Here is a 22,131-nt window from a genome sequence, read left to right on the forward strand (position 1 = left end):
CATGGACCAATACCGGCTTGTGGCCTGTTAGGAACCATGCCATACAGCAGGAGGGGAGTGGCAGGCGAGTGAGGGTGAAGCTTCATCTGTATTTACAGCTGCCCCCCATCTCTCGCATCACCACCTGAGCTCCGCCTCCTGTAAGATCAGCCGTGCCAACAGATTCTCACAGGAGCACAAATCCTACTGTAAACTGCACATGCGAGGGATCTAGGCTGCACACTCCTTATGAGAATCTAATGCCTAATGATCTGAGGTGGAGCTGAGGTAGTGATGCTAGTGCTGGGGAATGGCTGCAAATACAGATTATCATCAGCAGAGAGGTCTGCACAATAAATGTAATGCACTTGAACCATCCCCAAACCATCCCCCCCAACCCACCCTCTGGTCCACAGAAAACTTGTCTTCTATGAAACCAAAAAAGTTGAGGACTATGGCTGTATCCCACTTCCTGTGCTTCAGTGCAAACAGAACAGACCCTCTTTCTTCAAACACAAATGTTCTGAATTTTCAAAACACTAGGCTCCCATGAAAACCAAGATGAAGGCCAAGGAAAAGGCATAGCCATCTGCATTTCTTCTTTTCTTTCTTTTTTTTTTCTGAGACAAGATCTCTCTCTGTCACCAAGGCTGGAGTACAGTGGCATGATCATAGCTCACTGCAGCTTCAAGTTCCTGGGCTTAAGCAGGAACCACCTCAGCCTTCCAATTTCTAGGATTATAGGTGTGAGCCATCATACCTGGCCCATCTGTGTTTCTTATAGGCCTTCAGCCTGATATATTTTTTGTGCTCTAAGAATTAGGGCCAAATTAGTTTTCAGAACAATAAAAATTATGATTTTCCTCACAACCCTTTGGAAGCATATTCTGATCCAATGGGTGCTCATTCAACCCAGCCTGGGTCCACCGCAGGTGTGGAGCAGGGAGGTCTGTGGGGGAGGGCTGGTGGGTGGAGGCTAGTTGGGAAGATGCCTTGGTACCCTGACTTGCTCCAAGTCCCAGCTCTGGGAGCTTCCACCCCACCCTGCCCATTTCCCCAGACTGTTTGCACTCTGGACCTCACTATCTTCCCTGCCTCCATCTCTAGCCCAGGTCATGCCCACCCAGGATGTGCCCTCAGTGCCTGGATGCTGGCTACCAACCTATCTATGGAGATAAGTCACCTCAAACCAGCACCATGCTAGTAGCCCAATCTCATGCAATTCCATGCAAGAAATATTGCGCTGGCCAATGGGAGAAATCCGTGTGCCAGGCTGCCTTCCTGAACCCGGGCCTGGTGACAGGGCCCCAGGACTAATTCATAGGTGTGAGGTTGAGTCACTGGGACATCTAGCCAAGGAGTAAGTGACGGGTGCAGCATGGGAGAGCTCCTGAAGGGGAGAAATGGGACGACGGCCTCCACACTCCCAGCCTAGGATCTGAGTGCCTCTCCTGAATGGTACTGCCGGCCCCAGATGGATGTGGGCATCACAGGGGAGCTTAGAATATTTCCAGGAAGACACTCCAGAGCATGGGCCTCCTGGGGCCTGGGACGGGGCCACGTGTACAGGGGCTTCAGGGTGGCATTGCTGGGTTAGAGCTCTCTACCCCAGCAGACATAAAATTACCCAGGTTAGTTCATATCCTGATGCCCCAAGGTTCATTAGAAGAATGCAAACATCTTCTCATTGTTCTCTTTGTTTCTCTTAGACTCACACAGCATCATAGATGAAGGGGATTCTGAGATTATGTATTTTAGGAAATCTAACAAATAAAAAATACCAGTTGACCAATGTAAGCATTTTTAAGGAGTACACAAAAACAAAATCAAATACATCAGAGAATAAACATGGCAGGATGGGAAGCCCGGCTTCCTACTGCTGTGACTGCATTCTTTTTTCAAAATGTACGGCAGAGGATTGGCCGCAAGTCATGAAACCGCACCGCACTTCACCAGACGTGTAAGCAACCTGCAGAGGGCCTGGCAGGAGTTCCAGGCGGGGTCACCGCTCCCCCTTCCTGGGAGAGAACGAGAGACACCCTGGTTACGCCGATGCTGCGTGGTGGACACCAGCCAGGTGTCCCGAGAGCCCCCGAGAAGGCGGCATCCACAAACACCACCTGACACAGGGAGGAGGTGGCTTCAAAGCAGGCCTGTGTGCACTTGCAGGAGGAGAACTGATCTGGACCTTTCCTGAGGAATTACCAGACAACCAGCCCCTCTCTGGAAGGCAGGGATTTCTTTTCACTATCTGTAATGCTGTTTTTATGGGACAGTTATGTGACAGCAAAAAAGGAAGAAAGAAAAAGTGTGTTTCGTGTTAAATGGGGATCGTTATGATAATACTACCTCATTAAGTGAGAAAATGAATTTTGTCAAGTTTGTACCATAAAGTAAGTGCTTCCCAGATTTTAATTTGCATATAAATTCCTCAGGGAACTTTTTTCTTTTCAAAACATAGATTTTGATTCAGGAGGTCTGGACTGGGGCGGGGGTCTGCATTTCTGGCATGTGCCCAGGTGCCACCTCCGTGGCTGGGTTGGGGCCAACACTCTGAGCAGTGAAGCCACAAGGTCCTGCACTTGGGTACAGGAGGGTGCTCGTGGGCTCGCCCTTACTCACTGCTTGTAACCGTCCAGGTCTACGAAGTGGTCAGCTGGGTAAGATGACATACGAGTGCCCCTTGGGCTGACAGCCCTGGGAAGCCTGCATTCCTAAAGACACACCATTTTTGGAGCTTAGGGCTCGGTAGGGTGCTTCGAGGCTGAGAATCAGGACCTTGAAGCTTCCTTTCCCATCAACTCCTTCTGATCTTATGACAAAATGTGCATCCTCCCCAAACACATGTTTCTTTGCTGAAAGAATGGGAGGAGGATGTTGAAACTCCTCTCCCTCTCAGGCTCTGTGAAGGTGATTTAGATGCTGTTTTCTTAACTGCTTTGAATGCTAGGTGAGATTTTTAAAGCAGAACAGATCTAGGTTGCTAAGTGCCTGAGACCTAGGAGGCTGCAAGGGTGAGTGCCTTCCCTGCCCTCTCCCATTCTGGCTGCAGTGGAAAATTCCAGCTCCATGCTGCAGAGAAAGCAGCAGAGGCAACCAGTGTTTTAATGCTCTCTGCTGGCTGCCGGTAAGCCAGACTGTTCACTGTGGCATTAGAAGGGAGGAAACTGGTGGGGAGGCCAGGAGAGGAGGAGGAGGGAAGAGGCATGCACTGCAGGGAGGAAGAGAAGACAGAGGTGGGGCAGGCATAGAAGCCTGGGAACCACTGGAAAGATCCTGAAGACACATTCAAAAGAAATCTTTTTAAAAGGATACAAGACTATATTATTTTCTCTGTCAAAAGTTCTGAAAACAGAAATCTCAAGTCTTCTCAACAGTTTTGCTTTATAGTGAGATGCCGGCAGTGAGCCCGTAACCCGGGCATGAGGAACCTGCCCTAAGCATTCGGGCTTCCCAAGGTGACACCATTGTAAGCAGCAGAAAGTAGATTCTGAATCACTGGCAGAAATACATAAAAAACAGGGGATATTTCTTCCCATTAGGAAGGACTTCAAAGAAACTAAGTTCTAGTTGCCATATTAGCGAGAGTAAGATCTGCAAGGATAGAAATGGGGCCGTGCATCAGGGAACGCAGGAGGTCGTCCCCTCGGAGGCAGGATGCACGGGGATAGGGTGGGCAAGCTTCGCGGTTCTGTGGGCACAGGGGTTTCTTCCCTAGGGATGCACGTTCTGACATAGCACAGCCAGGGGGCACAAAGAACATTTGACATCACCAGCAGAGCTTGCTCCATCTGGGAAACAGGAATAGACGGAACTGACTCGGCGGGAGAAGGGTCCCTGCCTGGCCTGCTGCCCCTGTCACCTGCAGTGACTGAGCTCACACCAGCAGGAGCCAGGTGTCGTGTCGCACGCTGTGGTGGGGGAGGGGTGCAGGGAGGGGAGACAGGACGCCACAAGACCCTTCACCGTCAGTGGCTGCAATCTCACGAGCACAGCGCGCAAAGCAGTTTATAATTTTCTACATCTTGGGCTCAATGTTTCAGTTTTTAGTCATTTCTAGATCCCTCAGGTAGGGTAGAGTGGGTCAGCAAGATTGATTGTGGCTGGAAGCATCCTAAGCATTTGGGGATGAAGAGACCAAACAGGAAATCCGGGGCACGATCTGGAGGCGTCCTGGCCTACTTCTCCTTTCTGTCTCCCGTTATGCCCCGTCCTTCCGGGCCAGCTTGTCTTGGCCATCGTCTTGCATCCGGTTTCCATACTACGTCCTCAGCCAACTGCTTAGAGTTACAAAGTTGGAAGCACCACAAGCGGTCAAAGATTTCAGTCTTCCCCTTTTTTGGATTATAGACAATCCTGACAGGATACCTTCTCTTCTCTGTGAATATCCCCAGGGACAGTATTGGAAGACAGCCTGTCCCTCTGCTGGACTATTTGCATCATTTAAAGGAAAAAAAAAAAAAAAAAAACAATCATCCTCAGATTGAGGCAATCCCTGTCTGGCTTCTTCGTTTGAAATGATTAAAAGTCACCTCCTAAGTGAGGCTGCGGCTCTACCTACAGAAGCCGCTCTGTGAGGCTGGACGTCGCACCTGCGGCAGCGTTTGCCAGGGACCCGGCAGGCGTGACACACGAGGAGCACGCCCCTGGCTGTGCTGCAGAGGAGGTGAGAGCAGCGTGGAGGGGATGGGGTTTCGGGAGGCTTCGGCCGGAGAGGAAAAGGTGAAGGGGAAGGACAGCTCCGAAGAGCAAGAAGGCATGAGGGGAAACGGGCCCTGGGGAGAGGGCAGAGCGTGGGCGCCCAGGGTCCGTTTGGCCCAGGTGGTGGGGTTCTGGAGAAAACAAGAAAAGGAGTCTCCTGCTGCCCAGCAAGGGGACCGCTGCAGAGATCTCCGTCAATACTGAATTTGGGAAGTGGACACAAACGCCCGGGTGATCGTGTGCCTGCTTCTGGCCCGTTAGGGCTTTTTGATCCGGCTTAGAAGAAAACCGTTAGTCCCCTCACCAAAGCTAGGTAGCAACTCAGCTGTCAAGAAGCAAGGATTCTCCCCCTGTAAGGAGCGCACCATGCTATGAACATGTGGACTGGCCGGCATGTTGTACGTTTGCTGGACATCCTGTCACCGACTTCTGGAGTGAGATAAGGCCACGGGCGGGAGCTAGTGCTGTCTGAACACCCCCTCCCCCAACACAGGCACACACTGCTTCTTGCCCTCCAGGTGTGCAAGGCAAGGCAGAGGCTGTCAGATTTTCAGGGGCGGGGGGCCACCCTGCCACTCATCCTTCTCTGTCTCCAGGATTGTGACCAATAGAACATCATCGAAAAAAGGAGCCATGAGCAGACCAAAGAGTTCGCTTTACCGCTGTCAAGCTGAACTGCAGCCTGGCGGACAGGAGTTCTCGCCTTTCTCCCTGTGAGCTGAAGACAGCGGGGCTGGCGCAGGGGGCACACCCGACTTGGGTATGCTGTCACACACTCCAAGGCTGGGCCGGGGGGTAGGAGCTGCATTGGAATGCAGAGCCCAGGGTAGGCAGACCCTGCCCCTGGCAGAGGCGGCTCAGGAAGCGGGCGGAGACTCCGGAGTGCTGCCCTCATCCTAGATGACAGCTTTTTCTCTGCCCACCTAGGCCCAGGGGTGCCCCAGCAATCACCTTACCAAGTACATTAGTCGCCCCACCTCCCGTGGGGGAGACAGGGGACCAGGTGAAAGCTGAGGAAAGGTGCTGCCTAGCAACCTGAGGGCCAGGAAGGCCTTCTCCCTTCTCCCTAGCAATACTCCTGGCATCCTTCTCCACCACAAACCTCCTGACACAAGAACCTCCTTCTTCCGAAGGACAGACACGTTAGAAACATGCCTGAGTTTGGGACTGGGGTCGGGTGTCAGCACTGGGGACACGGTTTGGCTCACACAGCCTGAGTCTTGTACTGTTTGCTCCTCTTCCCATGTAGCAGTCATCCCATCGTCTGATCTGCAAGCACCCTGAGCAGAAACCACATCTTCACTTCTTTTACCCCCACACAGCTGGTACGGGCTAAACACACAGTATGCGCTCACGCTGTGCCTGACGGCTAGAGGTTCAGAAACTCGAGTCCCTGCAAAACTCCTGTCTCCTTCTCCTTGTATTTGATCTGGTCCCTTTGTGCTGGTCTTCCCTCTGCACTACCTGTCCCCCCACCCCACCCCTTGACAATCTTTAGGACCCTGCCAGCGACAAGCAGCTTGGGGCTGCCCCTCCTTAATCAAGCCAAGGAGTGTGGACAGCAGTGCATTGCGTACACTGCATCCTTGCCTGCTCTCAGCTCCCAGATTTGTTCCTTTCACTGCGTTAGAGTTAATGAAAAGCGCGATAAACCCACTGTTTAATTTTCCCTTAATTAATACAAGCAATTGAATTGTGCTAAAGTCATTTTGGTTTGGAGACTGAGCCCCTGGTCAATGTCTCACTTGCTGGCAGTGACAGAAGCTCTTTGTCTTGGGCTCCAACAACCCTTCTCAGGCTGTGGTCACCAGGACCTTCTCTGGGGGAGGGGCGCTTTGCCCCATCCAGTCCTGCCATGCTGGCTGCCCTCCCTAGGGCTGACAGTAAGCTGGCAAATGACAAGATCAACGTGTTACTGTGAAAGTTACCTGGCTTGCCGTGGGGAAAGGAGTACATTAATAATGGTCGCCGCAGCTGGGGGCTCAGAGGAATTCCCAGGTGGGGGTCAGCTTCCTAAGTCCTTCCCTCTAGGCACGGGGGAGGGCGAAGGAAGCTGTGCAAGTTCCCTGTTTTCTGGCTGGGGGTAGCTGAGGATGACACAAGGAGCGAATGTCTCAGGCGAGCATCCAGTATGACTGTCTCAAAAGGTAGCCATGTTGGGCTCCTGAGCTCTTTGCCAGGGGCAGAAAAGCCAAAACGGGAGGACATAAGGGTTTTGTCTCGTAGGTTGGGGCAGGAAAGCGGACCATCAAAGAACCTCTCTGCAACCAGGTCTGAGAGAAAGCACCCAGTGTAGTTCTCACTCCTGGTGGTTCATCAGACTCACCAAAGAGCACTTCGAAAACAGACTCCGGTGTCCACCCTGCAGATGGATTGAATTGGTCTGGAGTGGGGCCCGGCATCCGCATTCTCTGAACCCGTCCCCGGGGACTCTAATGTACGAACAGGGATGAGGGCCCAGTGTTGGAAAGTTGAGGACCCCTGCTGCTTTCACTTTCCAAGTGCTAATTCCACACGTAGCCTTCCAGGCTTCCTCTGCTGACAGTCACTCGGGACCTAGGACTATTTATATAAGGCTGTACATGTCTTAGGATGTGCTCCGACCTCCTGTCGCCTGCCAACTTCTGTGTGAAACATACCGTCATGCTGCTGTCCCCAGAAGCTTTACTGCAGGTGAGGCTGGAAAAGGGGCCCTTGCTGTGGGTTAAGGTAATGACAGCCAGGGTCAGGTGTGACAGCCACTCCTGCCGTCCATCAGTCCCCAAAGGCGAGGGATCCCCAGACACTCAAACAATGGGCATAGAGACAAGACCAGCTTCTTTCCAAAGCATGGTGGAGACCTGTGTTCAGCTTGGCTTTACAGCTTTACTTATGTTCTCTTTTCTACGACGGCTTCATCACGTGCAGGGAGGATCAGGATGCAGGACTTTTACAATCTAGATGATACTGTTGACCCCTTGGGAGTGGTTCTGAGTGAGCAACACAGAAACAGCCAGGGTACCTGCGAGGATGTGGCACGTTCCCTTCACGTGGATGTGTAGAGTATGTGCCAGAGAAAGAGAGGAGGTGGAGAGAGAGAGAGAGAGAGAGAGAGAGAGAGAGAGAGAGAGCGAGCGAGCGCAAAAAGCAGAAAGCTGGAGTCCCATGTAGGCAGACAGAAGCTTAAATCCATTTCCTGAACAGAGTAGCCTATTTGGGTTAAACAAGAAGCTGGCATTTACATTCTAAAAAGTATCTAAATATAAACTGAAACAAACAATTCAGGGCAAAACAATGTAGATGTAGAAGAAAAAAAAATCATTATTTTTAAATAACAGAGCTTCCATAAACAGCCAACTTATTGACAAAATGTTTAAGTACATTTGAAAAGTTTTTATTTATTTTACATGTTTTCCTCTTATGATTATGATTATTTCACTCTAAATCAACAGTGTTATTTCAATATTAATGACTAAAAATGAAATAAGTTCTGAGCAGAAACTACTGCTTTTTAAAAAAAATCATAATTAAAAAGAAGCAACAACGAAAAACGATCGAGCGTTGAATGAGATGCTGCTTCTCTCGTTTATAAACGTAGTAGGAAAGTTTCACTTAACCTTCCCTGCAGCAGCCTAAGCAGGATGACTAGTGACCCAGGCCCAACTGCTTATAGAAAACAATACTTTAGAGGAACAGAACTGCCTTATGCCACAGTGCGGTCAGTGGATAACCAACACCATATTACCTGAGGGCACTTGGGAAAAGTGGCTTATTGAGCCCAAAGCAGACTACAGCGTAGGAACCTGTTGGGGGTGGGCGGTGCACACATCTGCAATTATTTGTAACGTTGGAGTAAGTGCTGCAGCCCTTGCTTGCCTTTTGGGGAAGTAAAATTTTGCTTCTAACATCAACCACACCTGACCCATTTCCCTGGGGATTCATTTATTTCTATAGCCAACACCAAGAATGCCTTCGTTGTTTTTATAAATTGGGTCAACATATAGCTATATTTTCCCGGGACAATCCCAATTGACACCTGTCTTCTCAACATGACTATGGACAGTCACCTTCCATTCTCCAGAGTGCTCTGGTCAGGGTGACAGAGCAGGTGGCCGACACACTCCCAGGCTTTTGCAAGGTTTGCCACGAGGCTGCGGGGCCGTGGCTGCTGCTGGCACCTTAGTCTGCACGTGGGGCTGTCCTGACACTCCCGCGTTTTAATCCAACAAGCAGCAGTGGCCTGGTACCAAATGGGGTGTGGCCCCTGTGAGGCAGGACTCTGCTGGGCCCTGGACGGAGGGTCAAGAGAGGTTCCGGGTGCTCTTTCCCCCGGAGCCGGAGGCCCACCAGCTGCACTCTTCCTTGGGGTGACGGACAAAGAGCAGCTGGGGTTGGATCCTAAGCCCCCCAGAGGCTGGGGGTGATCGACATTGCAGCCCCAGGCTGGAAACCCAGCGAGAGTTCCAGGGCTCCCGCAAACCGGGTACCAGACCTGTACCTTTCTGGAATGGTCTGGATGAACCCAAGCACTGACTGAGAAAGAAAGCCCTGGGGCCTTTTCGGGCTACTGGCAAAACGCCCTTGTGAGGAACAGCTTAGCCTGGTTTCTGCAGCTGAGGCCCCATGCAGCCTGATTCCTCTTTCTCTTCCTTCTTTCCTTTTCTTTGAATCTCTCTTTTCTCCTCTTCCTATAATATATTATTTCCCAACAGCACAGCAGCATGACAATGATACCAACTAGCGACATTCATTGATATTTCCAAAATATTAATACTGTATCAGCTTCCAGGCCAAGTACCCGCTAGCCCAGGCAGCACAATTGGCATGCAGGCCACGGCCAGAGACATCCACACGCTTTGCAGAGCAGAAAGGTCTGAGCTCCGGAGCCTTGCGGGGCAATAGCATTGTCACGTCGCTCTAGCGCGCGCTGAGAGGAAGGCCTAGGAGCTGCACACTCCAAGGTCAACGCCTCTGCTCTGGTGGGAAAGGTCCCTTTGGAAACTTTCTGGTCCAGGCCTCTCCTCATCTGTGCCATGTGCTATTCAGGGCAAGTCCGTCTCCCTCTTCACCATCGAACGTGGATGATGACTAAGCTGACCTCTCACAAAAGGCATCTGTCTTTCTGGCCTCCCTTCTTAGCCTTGTCGCCTTAGAAGTCACTTGATACACGTGAACTTCTATGACTTCATGCCAATAGTAGAAATCATGGAGAAAACCACTGAATTAACGATCAGAAGACCTGGGATCTAATCCCAGTTTTGTTACAATACGTTATGTGATTTTCAGCAAGTGTTTTTAGCACCGTAAACCCCAATTATTTTTTTTTTTTTACTATCAAATGTAAAAATTGCACTGGTAAACTCCAAGGTCACTATTGGTTTCAACATTTTATAACCTTTCATAACCTAGCCACACCATCTATGATCAGGAGTCTTAAATATTAATAATTCCTTAAGTTCTGGAACTTTGATAATCATAGGGTTGTTAGAGTCCCAACCCAGAAGCTCAGGGTGTGTACCCTGCAGAGCTGACCCAGGCCACCCTATCTTCCTCTGAGGTCTTGACAATGCAGGCACAAGAATAGAGACACCACGACAGTTTCAAGGTAGCTCTCATCTGTCACTGTGCTTTAGCTGCTTGGTGATGGGGAGGAAAGAGAGGTTTTGACAATTATGAAGGACTGTGTGTATCTGAAGGTAATGTCTTGTGTTAATGGGGGAAATTAATTCTTTCCTTTCCTTTCTAAGACTCCTATTCATGTAGATTTTGACAAGTAGCTGTACTCTTTCCCTCCCCGCGATGGGGAGATTGGAATAATGTCTTACGGGTATAACTAATCATCCACTTATATGATTTGAGGCCCATTTTCATGAGTCTGAGGGTACACTCCAAATGCAGGAAAATGATGCTTCTAGCTCCTTTCTGCCCTCCCTGCCTTCGCTAAAAATATCCTTTCTTAGTTACATGGCTCACTTCACTAATCCTTCCCAACCGGAGAACAGACATGGAGAGACAAGGAGCAGGGCGGCCTGGGAGTGAAGACCATGCTACACCCCAAACTTCCCCTTCACGCCACTGCTGGAATCGGTCTGTGGCTACACGGCTCAGACCCAACAAGCTCTGAGGGGCCCAGTGGGAGCCGAGGAGGTCAAGGTTTTGTCCTTGTTCTGGCCACTCACTCGCGAGGCCCCTGAACAGGTGACTTCACTTCACCCAGCCTCCTTAGCTGCAAAATGCAGAGGTCGGTCAACTCGTTTCACAGGTCCCTCCTTTCCCAGCTGTGCTCGTGACAGTCTTTCTGGCCAGTGGATAGGGATTCTGTGTGCTTGTCAACAGTCCCTGGACAGCACCTCGCATTTGACTGAGGACAAGTGTTTCTGGGAGGGAGTTTGGAGGTGTGAGTTCTGTTCCTGCCTGAGAAACTTCGGCTGGCTCTGGTTCTGGAAGACACAGCACTGAGCACACTGTGGTGTGACCTGGAGGGTCACGATGGGGCTGGTCAGGCTCTAAGCTCTAAGGCTCTGTCCCCCAGCCCCTGCTGTCTCCCGCTCACCTCCTTCCACTCCCCACGCACCACCCCGCGGCCTGCTTTTGCTGGATTTTGCTTAGTGGTCACTACCCTCAGGGCCTCTATCAAAATTAACACATCTTGCCTGGAAAGGAAGGAAAGTCCTGTAGATTTCTAGATGTTTTTTTCCCCACTAGCTCAAATGAGGCCTGGAGCCTCTGCTTTCTTGGCAGACGGTGTCAGTCTAGGGAAGAAGACAGTGAGGCTTGGAAGGTGACTTGGCTCTCACAGAGCAGGCCTGGAGGCAGGATCCTGGACAGAAAGGGGTGGTTTGGAAGGGGCTGCTAAGCACCTAATTATACAGGGCAGGTGCCTGCAGCCTGGTACCTACAGGTAAAAACCCAGCCTGTGCAATTTTAGGGCTACCCATAGAGGGAGCTTCTGCAGAGAATGGGTCACAATAGATAGGCACGTGGCCTTGAGCTTACTCTACTTTCTATTCAACTTTAGAGTTTTTTCCCCAATTACAGAATATTGTGCCCTAAGAGTAAGTCACGGAATTAATGTAAGTAACAGTGTGGTATTCATTGCTTTCTGCATATTACACAGATACACACGGGCAGAAACACACATGGTATAAAGGCCAAACAGTGGAGAAAGTAAAATGTAGAGTCATTCTTTTCAAACTTCACTCATCACTTAGGAAATAGCACTCCACGAGGTTCAGGAGCAATCCGACTCTCTGTGTACATTTGGATACGTTACTTAACCACCCCAGGCCCCCTGTTTTATCATGGATAAAAATGAAGGAGTTGAGTTAGATTATTTCTAAAAAGTGTTAGCTCTAATTTGGGATAGTCAGTAGCTGGTTGAAAAAGTAATATATGATCCATCCAACCACTGACTCAAAGTTTGTGTGTGTGTGTGTGTGTGTGTGTGTGTGTGTGTATGTGTGTACAGAGAAAGACAGCAAAATGAGGAATAAATCTCACCTAGAGTCTCATGAAAACAGACAAAGACATTAGAAAGCCCAAAGAGGCTCGAGCTCGGCAAATCAGAAGGCAATTCATCTTGAGAAGAAAACAAGTTATATTTACATTATTAAATCACGATTACAGAGCAAATCAGCTGCAGAAGAGAAGAGACCATTTCCATCAATTATTACTGAACTGAACATAATTTTTCAATCATCAGCAGATTGTAAATGGGGGCTACAGCTCATCCAGGAACTGTTCTATCACAGGAGCTATTCATCAGGTATTAACTTTGTCGAATTAGCAAGGACACCAGCGAGATGGTGAGGGAAGAAGGGTACAGGGACAGGAGGACGCAGCAGGTTAATTCCAGAGACAGGCATAGAGCGCTCTTGGAAGGCCTGGGGTCACTCCTGTGCAGCTAGCACTGCCGCCATGTTGCAGAAACACTCAGCTCTGATGTTTGTGTTTCCAAGGTCAACGCACGAACAGGTAGAAATAGGCAAAACGGCATAATTTCCTGGCTGTTTAGTGCTTGCTGCAGGGACGCTGTGACGATGACGGTGTGGCTTGGAACCTCACTGTGCCAGAGCTCTGGGGGTGGGGGCACAGCTGTGCCTGCTGGCCTTGCTGTGGGGTCTTCACCCAGCTCCCTGAAGTCTGGGAGCTTCCGTCTGCCCCAGCAGATCCGCAGGGAGACCTGTGGGGAACGGAAGCTCGCACAGAAGATTTCTGTGGGCTCCTTCAACGTGTGGGCTCCTGACGGTCTCAGTAAAAAGTTCTGTCAATTTAATGACTTCCAGGTTCCTCCGTTTTCCGTCTTCTGTTGTTTTACCTCTTGTTCGAACTCTGCTCCCACTGGATTTTTATGCACACAGACTAGGATTCCATTCCCCTAGACCACTTTGCTCCCTGTCTGGGTTCTGTGCCCCCTCCTTTCTTGTCACATGACAGGTTGGTCTACTGAGGAACGTGTCTGTGTTCTATTCTTGGAGCTGTAGGAGACGCGAGGGAGTGGGGGGCCTTTACTCCTCCCCAGTCCCCCAAAAGGTGCCAGGCCTTGTGAGTTCTCCATTCTGAGCTTCTTGCCTCAGGGTTGTTAATGACTTGTGTGTCCTGGAGTCTGAAGCAGTTGCTAGGCACCCAGAAGGTTATCACCATCCAGGCTTTTGTTTCAAAGAAACAAGCAAGCAGAGTCTAGGCCCCTGGAGGCAGGCGTGGGCCAACCTGGGGAGGCGCCCCCACCAGTGGCAGACTACACATTCATTTCCCGTGCAAGCCCGGCCTCCTTCCCTCCGTCGTTTGTTCCTTCGTTCCTTCCTTCCTTCCTTCCTTCCTTCCTTCCTTCCTTCCTCTTCCCTCCTTTCTCCCTACTTTCCTTCTTTCCCTCCTTCCTTCCTTCCTCCCTGCCCTCCTTTGTTCCTTCATTCAACAAACATTTTTTGAGCTCTTAGACAATGAACCTACCACTGAGGACTGAAAACTAGAGGCACATTTCTAGGCATTCTGTGTACTCTAGTGAGGAAGACAGTCTCCCCAAACATGACTTAGATTGAATTTCTTACCAGGCAGATGGGCAGAGTCTCAAAACATCAGCTGGAAACACATTGATCATTCTTAGAACTGAGTTTTATGTCACAGAAATCATATATGATATTCATTAGCCACCTCTCTGCCCTAGAGACCTCTGACTCTGGTTTCGGGTCTCCATTTAGATGCCACTTTTCAGGGAAGCCTGTTATGTAGATATTTCCTTTTTGACCCTCCGGACTTCCTTGTCACCCTTCATGGTCCTGCTTTCTCCCCAGAGCATCTGACTTCCATGGGCTACACCAACTGGTCCCCTTGTCTTCAGCTTCTGGGTGACGTGGCCAATGGGAAGCCCAGTGGGTGATGGGAGAAAGAAAGAGGTGAGCTCAGATATGTATTTCCCAGCAGGTACCTCCCTGAGTCACTTCACTGAAGGACTTACCTCCTCTCAAGTCAGCCACGTCCCACCTCTCTGCCTTTGCTATTCCGGTGCCCGCCTGCTGTCATGAGCCAGGACCACCGCAGTGTCTGCATGGTCTCCCTCCACCCTGCCCACACTTGTGACTAATTCCCCTATTAAACCTGCCCAGGGTCACTCAAAGTTGAATATGCCAGCTGTCTCCTGCTGGGGTCCTTCCCAATATGCCTTCCTTGACCCTGAGGTCTTGGTCACATGTCCTTCCTCCAGGGTCCTATAGAACCTGCCTTTATAATTGCATTTATCCCTTTAGAGCAGTGATTCTCAATCGGGTGGTTTTGCCCCCAGGAAACATTTGGCTGTGTCTGGAGACAGTTTTGGTCATTACAAGTGGAGTGGAGGGAGGGGTGCCACTGGCCTCTAGGGGGCAGAGGTCAGGGACGCTGCTAAAGACCCTAGATGCACAGGCCAGTCCCCATGACAAAGAATGACCTGGCCCCAAATGTCATTTGTGCTGAAGTTGAGAAACTAGCACCAGAGCATAAATGTGTGTTTATTCTCCAACGTCTCTCACTAGACAGAAGGAAGCTCAGTGGATGCAAGGGCCATCTATTTTGTTCCAGGGGCTTCCTGGTGCCTGGTGCAATTCCTGTCATGTGGTAGGGCCTCACGAAAGGGCTATGGGAAAATATAAAAAATATGTCCATTCACTAATGAAACACAGTCCTAGTCTTATGTCATGTAATTATCTAGTGCTGAGGCTAAGACTGATTATTCATAACTAAATATAAGCCCAGCAAGAAATAACCCAATAAAGGGATGGTGATTAAAACTCTCAGCAGGGTTTCAAGGAAAGCATAGATACTATTTGGTTGGGGGAGGGCAGTACAAAGAGATGTAGATTAGGCTGTAGATGGTGCTTGAAGCAGCCTTGAAAGTTCTCATTTCAGCAGGCAGAACTGGGATGGCCTGCAGGGCTCACAGGAAGAGGGGGCAGGGGCGATTCCGGAAATTACATTGGAGGCTATTTCAGCACTGGTACTGCTCGCTGAGGGACACTGTTGGTGGCTCTTGGTTAGTGGATCCTGGTTCTAGAGGAAGATACTGTCTTGTTAAACGAACTCAGGGATATGGTAGTCATGTGCCAACAGCTATTTTCATGTTTGCCTTCTCAGCATAATTTCTCACTTTCACATGATTAGCAAGAAAAGATGCCTACTATGTGCAAAGCCCATGCTAGGGTTGTGTGTGTGTGAATGTGTGTGTATGTGTGTGTGTGTGTGTGCAATTTAAGACACCAGGACTGTCAAATGAACATCCTCCCAAGTACACCATTTCATAACTGGTCTCATCTGTGTGGTCTGTAATTTTAGACTCCAAATGATGAAAGGGTCACCTTTAGCCTCTGTTTCCATTTTCACACATTCAGCTTCTTCCAGGCGGTTTTGGGAAATAAGGTCTGAGCAAATCAGCATTTGCATCGACATCCGGGGAGAAGTCAGCAACAGGAGGGCTAGTCTGAAGGAGCTGCCTGGCGGAGTCTGATTTCCAAGGACAAAAGCTCCGGGAGCCAGAGCCATCCGGGAGGTCAGGCTCCAGGGGGCCGAATCTCACCAGGAGCTGCCTGAGCAGCGGCTGTGTGGTGCTCCTCTGCCTCTTCCACACTTGCTCACAGCGATCGCCCCTCAGGGCCGGGGTGAGGACAAGGAGCAGATAACAGGAGGGCCCCAGCCTCCAGGACCTTTGAGGGCATGGCAGCAGCCCCAAGGCTGGAATTGAATGAGGTTTTCTTGCTTTCTGGAACCCATTCAATAGGGCGGTTGCAGAGCAGAGAGAGGAGCTGCTTTCAGATCCAATCAAGCCTGCTCTATGGGAAACAGGATGGACAGACTTGTAGGAAATCTACGGCAGCACATAAATTACTTCATGACTGCAGGGACATGTAATATCTGCACACAGCCAGTATGCACACCCCCAGAAACGATGTGATTTTCAGTCTGAAATGTCAATTTATTTATTTTTTCAGTACAGTTTAATAATCATGCACTGACCCTGGACTGAATACACATGTCAGGGGCTTTGCCAGTATAACATTTGACTCACCCTTTTTCTAGAAGACATTTGTAATTTTATGAACAAAGTGTAACACCATTATAATAGAATGTATCACATAAACTTGGATATATTACAGGTCGAACCCTGTCTTCTAAAACCTAACCACTGCATTCTTAAGTGGTCTGATCTAAATCTTACACTCCTAATACTAGCGCTGTAAAAAAGTTTCACAGGGCTTGCTCATCGCATTTCTACTTAATTGTATACTCTGTAAATTCAGCACAAGACCGCACATTCCTTTACTTTGCAAATGATCACACACTGTATATCAGACTCATCAGGTGGGCACCTCAGAGATGCCAGTGGCTAGCTGGCCTGCGGAGGAGCTCGGTGTTCAGTGAACTGAGGGAATTTGCATGCTACAGGTGGGGTATTTAACCCAAAAAGTCACGTCATTCCCAGAGGACTCTGGTACTGGATGATTCCCTGCAAGTAACAACCCCGTCTAACAAGGCAGAAACAAATAAGACCTGAGGCGCCCTTTGGCAAAAGTTAACTCTGCCTTCCAGCCAGATCCCTTTGGGAGGGCACTCAGGAGGGGCATGATTGTAAGTCCTGTCTCACCAGAGATGTCCTTGTTTACATCTGTTGATCTATTCTAATTACGAATGCCACTCCTTTTATTTCAGAAAGGGTCTCAGTGTAAACAACGCATTATATGTTCACCCTACATTTAAATTATCCCAGACTCAAAAGAAGTTTTCTTGTGTTTAAAACTCTTAAGGAAATCCGATATTTAAATTGAGAGTCCAACTTTCTTTATCAAACCCCTGCTTGAACAAATTCATTCATTCCCTCATTCATCTATTCATTCATTCTATGTATAAAATATTACCTACCACATATGCTATAATCTGTGCCCTCAGCCCTCAGGGAGCTCACATTTTTGTGGGAAAGACAGACATCAGATGATACAACAGATGCTATGCGTCAGTGGTTAGTGGCTATCAAACTTCAGTAGTGGAATCCCCTCGCTCTGTCTCTTTGTCAATGAAGTCCTACATTAAAAAATTACCAAGTTATAAAAATGAGCTGCTTTTTTGGGTTGGGATTGGGGGGCTGTGCAGAAACCCAGGGTTTTGTGTTCTCATGCTCATTATCTCCTCCTCACAGCCCTTCCAGTCCTCTCCCTCCCTCCCTCCCTCCCTCCTCTAACCCTCCCAGAGACACCTGCAGGGCTTCAGAGGAAGCCCTAGGCGTTTAGGAACTGTGGTTAAGGAAAAATAGTTCCTCATTGTCAGGAGAGCACAATGCGACAGAGGAAACAATACATAAACATATGAAACTTTAAATAACAATGAAAAATCGAACAAGTCAGAACAAAAGAAAAGATGTCCAAGGCCTTGTGAATTAAATAGCTTATAATTCTAATAATTGCTAGAGGAATTTTAAGACAGGAGAGGTCACACTAGACAGGAAATTCAAAATTTATTTTTAGTTAATTATTTTAGAATTTAAGGATTTTAATTGGAAGAAAATTCCGTGTATCTAGTCAAATAACCTCGTGATCCATCTTCTTCATTTTTGAGTGTGCTGTTGTCAGTAGCAATAGAAAGTAGCTGAAAGGACTTTATGTCTTCCAAGTGAGCCCATAACCACATTATTCATCCACTTATTCAACAAATTATAAATGATTCCACCCATGTTTCATGTAGAGGTTAATGAGGGTAGGGGCCCAACTGATCTCCATCAAGAAGTAGCAGGATTCACCCACAGCGCCAAGCGTGGGAGAAAGAACAATAGTGAGCGTGGAAAGTGCATGGAACTTGTCAGGGGGAAGTTATCAAATAAATGCGAGGTTTTATTGTTGTACTGTTCAACACAGTCCAGTTGAGATTATTTAAAGGTTTAAACAATGCTTTTTATAATACGCTATTTTTACAATTCCCTGGTTAAACAAAAGCTTATTAATCAGGATCATTAATCCGTCAATGCCTGTCGTAGGTGGTAGGAGTACAGATAGATCAGACAGTCTCTCCCTTCAGGAAGCTGGCAGTCTCAGAGTGACACACATGAGGACAACTGGGTGTGGCGAGTGCAGGAAGAAGGATGCTGCGGGGTCACGGGGAGGCAGGAGAGCCCTGAACCAGACTGGCATGGACGGTTTCCAGGAGGAGCCAAGACCGGAGCTGAGACCCCAAGAATGAAGAGGACTTCGCATAGCTAAGATGTTCTGGAAGGGCATTCCGGCAGCAGAGGTGCCGTGCTGGGAAATACAGGGACAGGAAGGAGTCAGACTGCTCTAAAGGCAAACAGAGCCCAGGGGCGGGGGCTGGAGGCGCGGGGCGGGCAGAGGTGAATGGCCCTGAACACCACCCTAGGGAGTGGTTACTTCAGCAGGCAATAAGGCCGAACGCACTAGGCGTGACACATGTGCCCTGCTCTTAAAAAGCTTACAATATAGCTGTTGAGTAAGGCCACACACAGACACTCTTTTACACATCAGTAGAATTACTGATAAAATGATTTATTCTTTTAACAAATGTTTATTGTCTACTCTGTCCCAAGGACTGATTAATTATGGATGCTACTGCAACGAGTGGCGGAAAATCCCTGCCTTCTAGTGGAGGGGCAGATAGTGAACAGATAACCAAATAAATAACACACATAACATCTGACAATAAAAAGCCTGTGACGAGATGCCAAGACAATGATAGTAACAACTCAAAAGTGCTGAATAATCACAATGGGCCAAGTCCTTGCCATGAACTTGCTAGTTTCATTTGCTGTGCTGCAGGCCGGAGTGTGCATCCTGCGGTCCCACTTCTAGACTGAAACCCTCGTTCCCCCAGCCACCCGGGGTGCTCTCTGCTGAGCCCCTCTCAGGGAACCGGGGCAATGGGCTGCCTCTCCCAATGTTATAGTCATTCAGTGCTTTGTTGGGGGAATTCTTTCATTCAACCAATATTTCCCACCCACTTTGTACCAGGCACAGTTCTATGCATGACAGCACAGCAGTGAACAGGGCACGCAAGCGGTCTGCCCTGGAAGAGCTTGGATTCCAGGCAGGAGAGTCAATCAACAAACCAATAATATACAATTTGTCACCGGGTGAGTGGTGCAGGGAAAATGTACAAAGCAGGCTGAAGTGGTGGGGAGAGCTGTGGGAATGGTATTCCACCCTGGGTGGTCAGAGGAACATGTAAGCAGAGACCTAAGGTCATGAGGAAATAAGACATGAGTGTGTGGGGATCGTGGGAGAGACAAAGATATTTTAGCAGAAAAATACGGACAGTGCACGCTCTAGGCATCAAAGAGCATGCGCTACTCGTAGAGGACTACCTCGGTACCCGGCTCAGATCGGGCTTGCACTCCTGTAAGACAAAAGCCGCATGAATCCGGCTATACTCCATCACCTTCTCCTGGCCAAATCTAGTGTAGCACACCCCAGACCAGGAGCTAGAAGATGTGGATTCTAATCAAGACTTGCAATGCAGTTACGCCCCGCAGCAAGACAACGATGGCAATTCCTTCTCAGCCTGCCTGGCCTATTGGCTGTGACGTTATGATGAGGTGACAATATATAAAGAATAAGAATTCATCTATCACCATTTTTGTGGTCTCAGGACCCATTAACATTCTTAAAAAATTATTGAGGACTTCTAAGAACTTTCTTTATTTATTATACCTATCAATATTTAGCATATGAGAAATTTAACTGAAAAAAATTAAAAATACATATTTAATGATCCTTTTAAAAATAGCAGTAATAAACCCATTGCGTTTTAACCTAAGAACCTGTTTCCATGAAAAATAAATATTTTCCAAAATAAAAATTAGTGAATAGAGTTTTTACATCTCGGCAAATATCTTCTTCCATGTCTGCCTTAATAGAAGAGAGTTAGATTCCCATATCTGCTTCTGCATTCAGTCTGTTGTGATAGATTGTTCTGGTTGAAATATGTGAAGAAAATGTGGCTTCACACAGTGAGGTAGGTAGAATATAAGAATTTTAATAGCCTTTTCAGATAATTGTGTATATTCTTCTTTGACGTACAGCAAACCTCAATGAGTGATGGTTTCTTAAAGCTTAATTCCTATGTAGAATATGAACCTATGTCGATAAATATTTTGCACTTGGGTACTTTAAAATTCACTAGCTGGCTGGTGGATGGCTCATGCCTATAATCCCAGCACTTTGGGAGGCCAAGACGAGAGGATCACTTGAGGCCAGGAGTTCAAGACCAGCCTGTGCAATATAGCAAGACCCTTCCTCTACAAAAAATAAAAAATAAATTAGGCAGTGCTGTGGTGCACACTTGTGGTCCCAGCTCCTTGAGACGCTGAGACAGAACTGTTGAAGCCCAGGTGTTCGAGGCTACAGTGAGCTACGATCCTGCCACTGCACTCCAGCCTGGGGGACAAAGAAAGACCCTGTCTCTAAAAAATACACTGACCTGCACTTCCCAGTGTTGGTGGGCATCTTCCAATCCCATGAGGGCTGAATAGAACAAAAAGGGAGAGGAGGAGAGAGTTTGCTCTTTCTGTCCGACTGAGTAAGCTGGGACCAGGATGTGCTCCTGCCTTCCAACTCAGACTCACACCACTGGTTCCCCTGGTAGAAGAAGACTTGAAGGTTCTCTCAGGCCTCCAGACTTGGACCAGAGCTTACACTATTGAATCTCCTGCTTCTCAGGCCTTTAGACCCTGTGTGGTATAAAGGTATAAAGGTGCAGCTTTATACCTACAACATCAGCTCTCCTGGGTCTTCCGCTCGGACTTCTCAGCCTTCGTAATCACACTGGCCAATTCCTTATATTCTCTCTCTGTCTCTCTCTACACACACACACGCACACACACACACACACACACGCGCGCGCACACACACGCCCGTGTATATATATACACACTATTGGTTCTTGTTCTCTGGAGAACCTTAACTAAGACAGATTCTTCTTTTTCTCCATGTATTCATTTGGAACATTATATATTGGTTATACAGAGATTTGCTGAGATGTGCAGATCTTCCAAATGTTGACATACTTCATTATACAAAATTTAAAAGAAAAATCACATCTCTTAATATCACCACCAATCTCATCGGAACAGTCTTTAGACATTGGGAACCTGTCAAGCTCATGAAAGCAAATACAAGTTTCCAAAATTCTAATTTTAGCTTGAAAGCTCAAATTCCATTTTTAGCAAGAAATACTGTCAGTTGTTTTCCCTCAAGTGATGGGCCCACATTATTCATTTTTAAGAAAATATCTGCCAGATACTCAAATACGAATACCCACAGTTTGTCAGTTGTTCTTTCAAACAAAAATGCTGTTGGGGGAAGGGGACTTGGTGGGAGTGGCTACTTCAGATGGCAACCAACCTAACAAGTGACTTTTTCCTTGAGAAAACAGAGTACTTTGTGCTTTTGGGACATGCTTCTATTTCATCTCACAGAATGCTGAAAACTCATGTATTCCGGAGTTGAGATGTAATAAAATTAATTTCTGCTGTCTCAACAAGAACATTCTTAAGTAAAATTGGCACTTTCCCTGTGAGTGTGGCAATGAGGAATACAATGACTGTTAGCAGAGTTCCACGACAGTAACGTGATTAGTGCCAAGGTTGCAACATGTGTATCCTCCATCGCTTTTGTACTAGCAGGACAAATTGGAAAAGGCAAATAATGTCTTAGTATTACTTTGAAAATGGTTTCGACCTCACAGACAGAATAGTTTTGGCCTCACAGACCCTCTGAAAGGGTCTCGGGCATCCCTAGGGTCAATGAATCTCACTTTGAGAACCTATGCCAAGATAGAAACTTAGAGAGACTCACATAGACAGGGCAGGAGGAAGATGTATGTTGACTAAAGATAAATGAGATTTCAGCAGCAAAAATTGATGATCGGTATCCAGACAGTAAGGAAGAATAAGGAAAAACTATAAAAAAGTAGACATATGAATTCAAAAGCATAGCAACTTGGGGCTCT

At 48.0% G+C, this 22,131-nt stretch overlaps 1 protein-coding gene across 5 annotated transcripts in view; it reads right to left on the reverse strand.

Annotated features, from left to right (window-relative positions):
* OPCML (opioid binding protein/cell adhesion molecule-like) overlaps positions 1-22,131 on the reverse strand; it is a 1,134,565-nt gene that overhangs the window by 17,420 nt on the left and 1,095,014 nt on the right. The window lies entirely within an intron of this gene.

The sequence above is a fragment of the Propithecus coquereli genome, unplaced genomic scaffold (genome assembly GCF_000956105.1).
Source record: "Propithecus coquereli isolate 6110/MARCELLA unplaced genomic scaffold, Pcoq_1.0 Scaffold209, whole genome shotgun sequence".
NCBI lineage: Eukaryota > Metazoa > Chordata > Mammalia > Primates > Indriidae > Propithecus > Propithecus coquereli.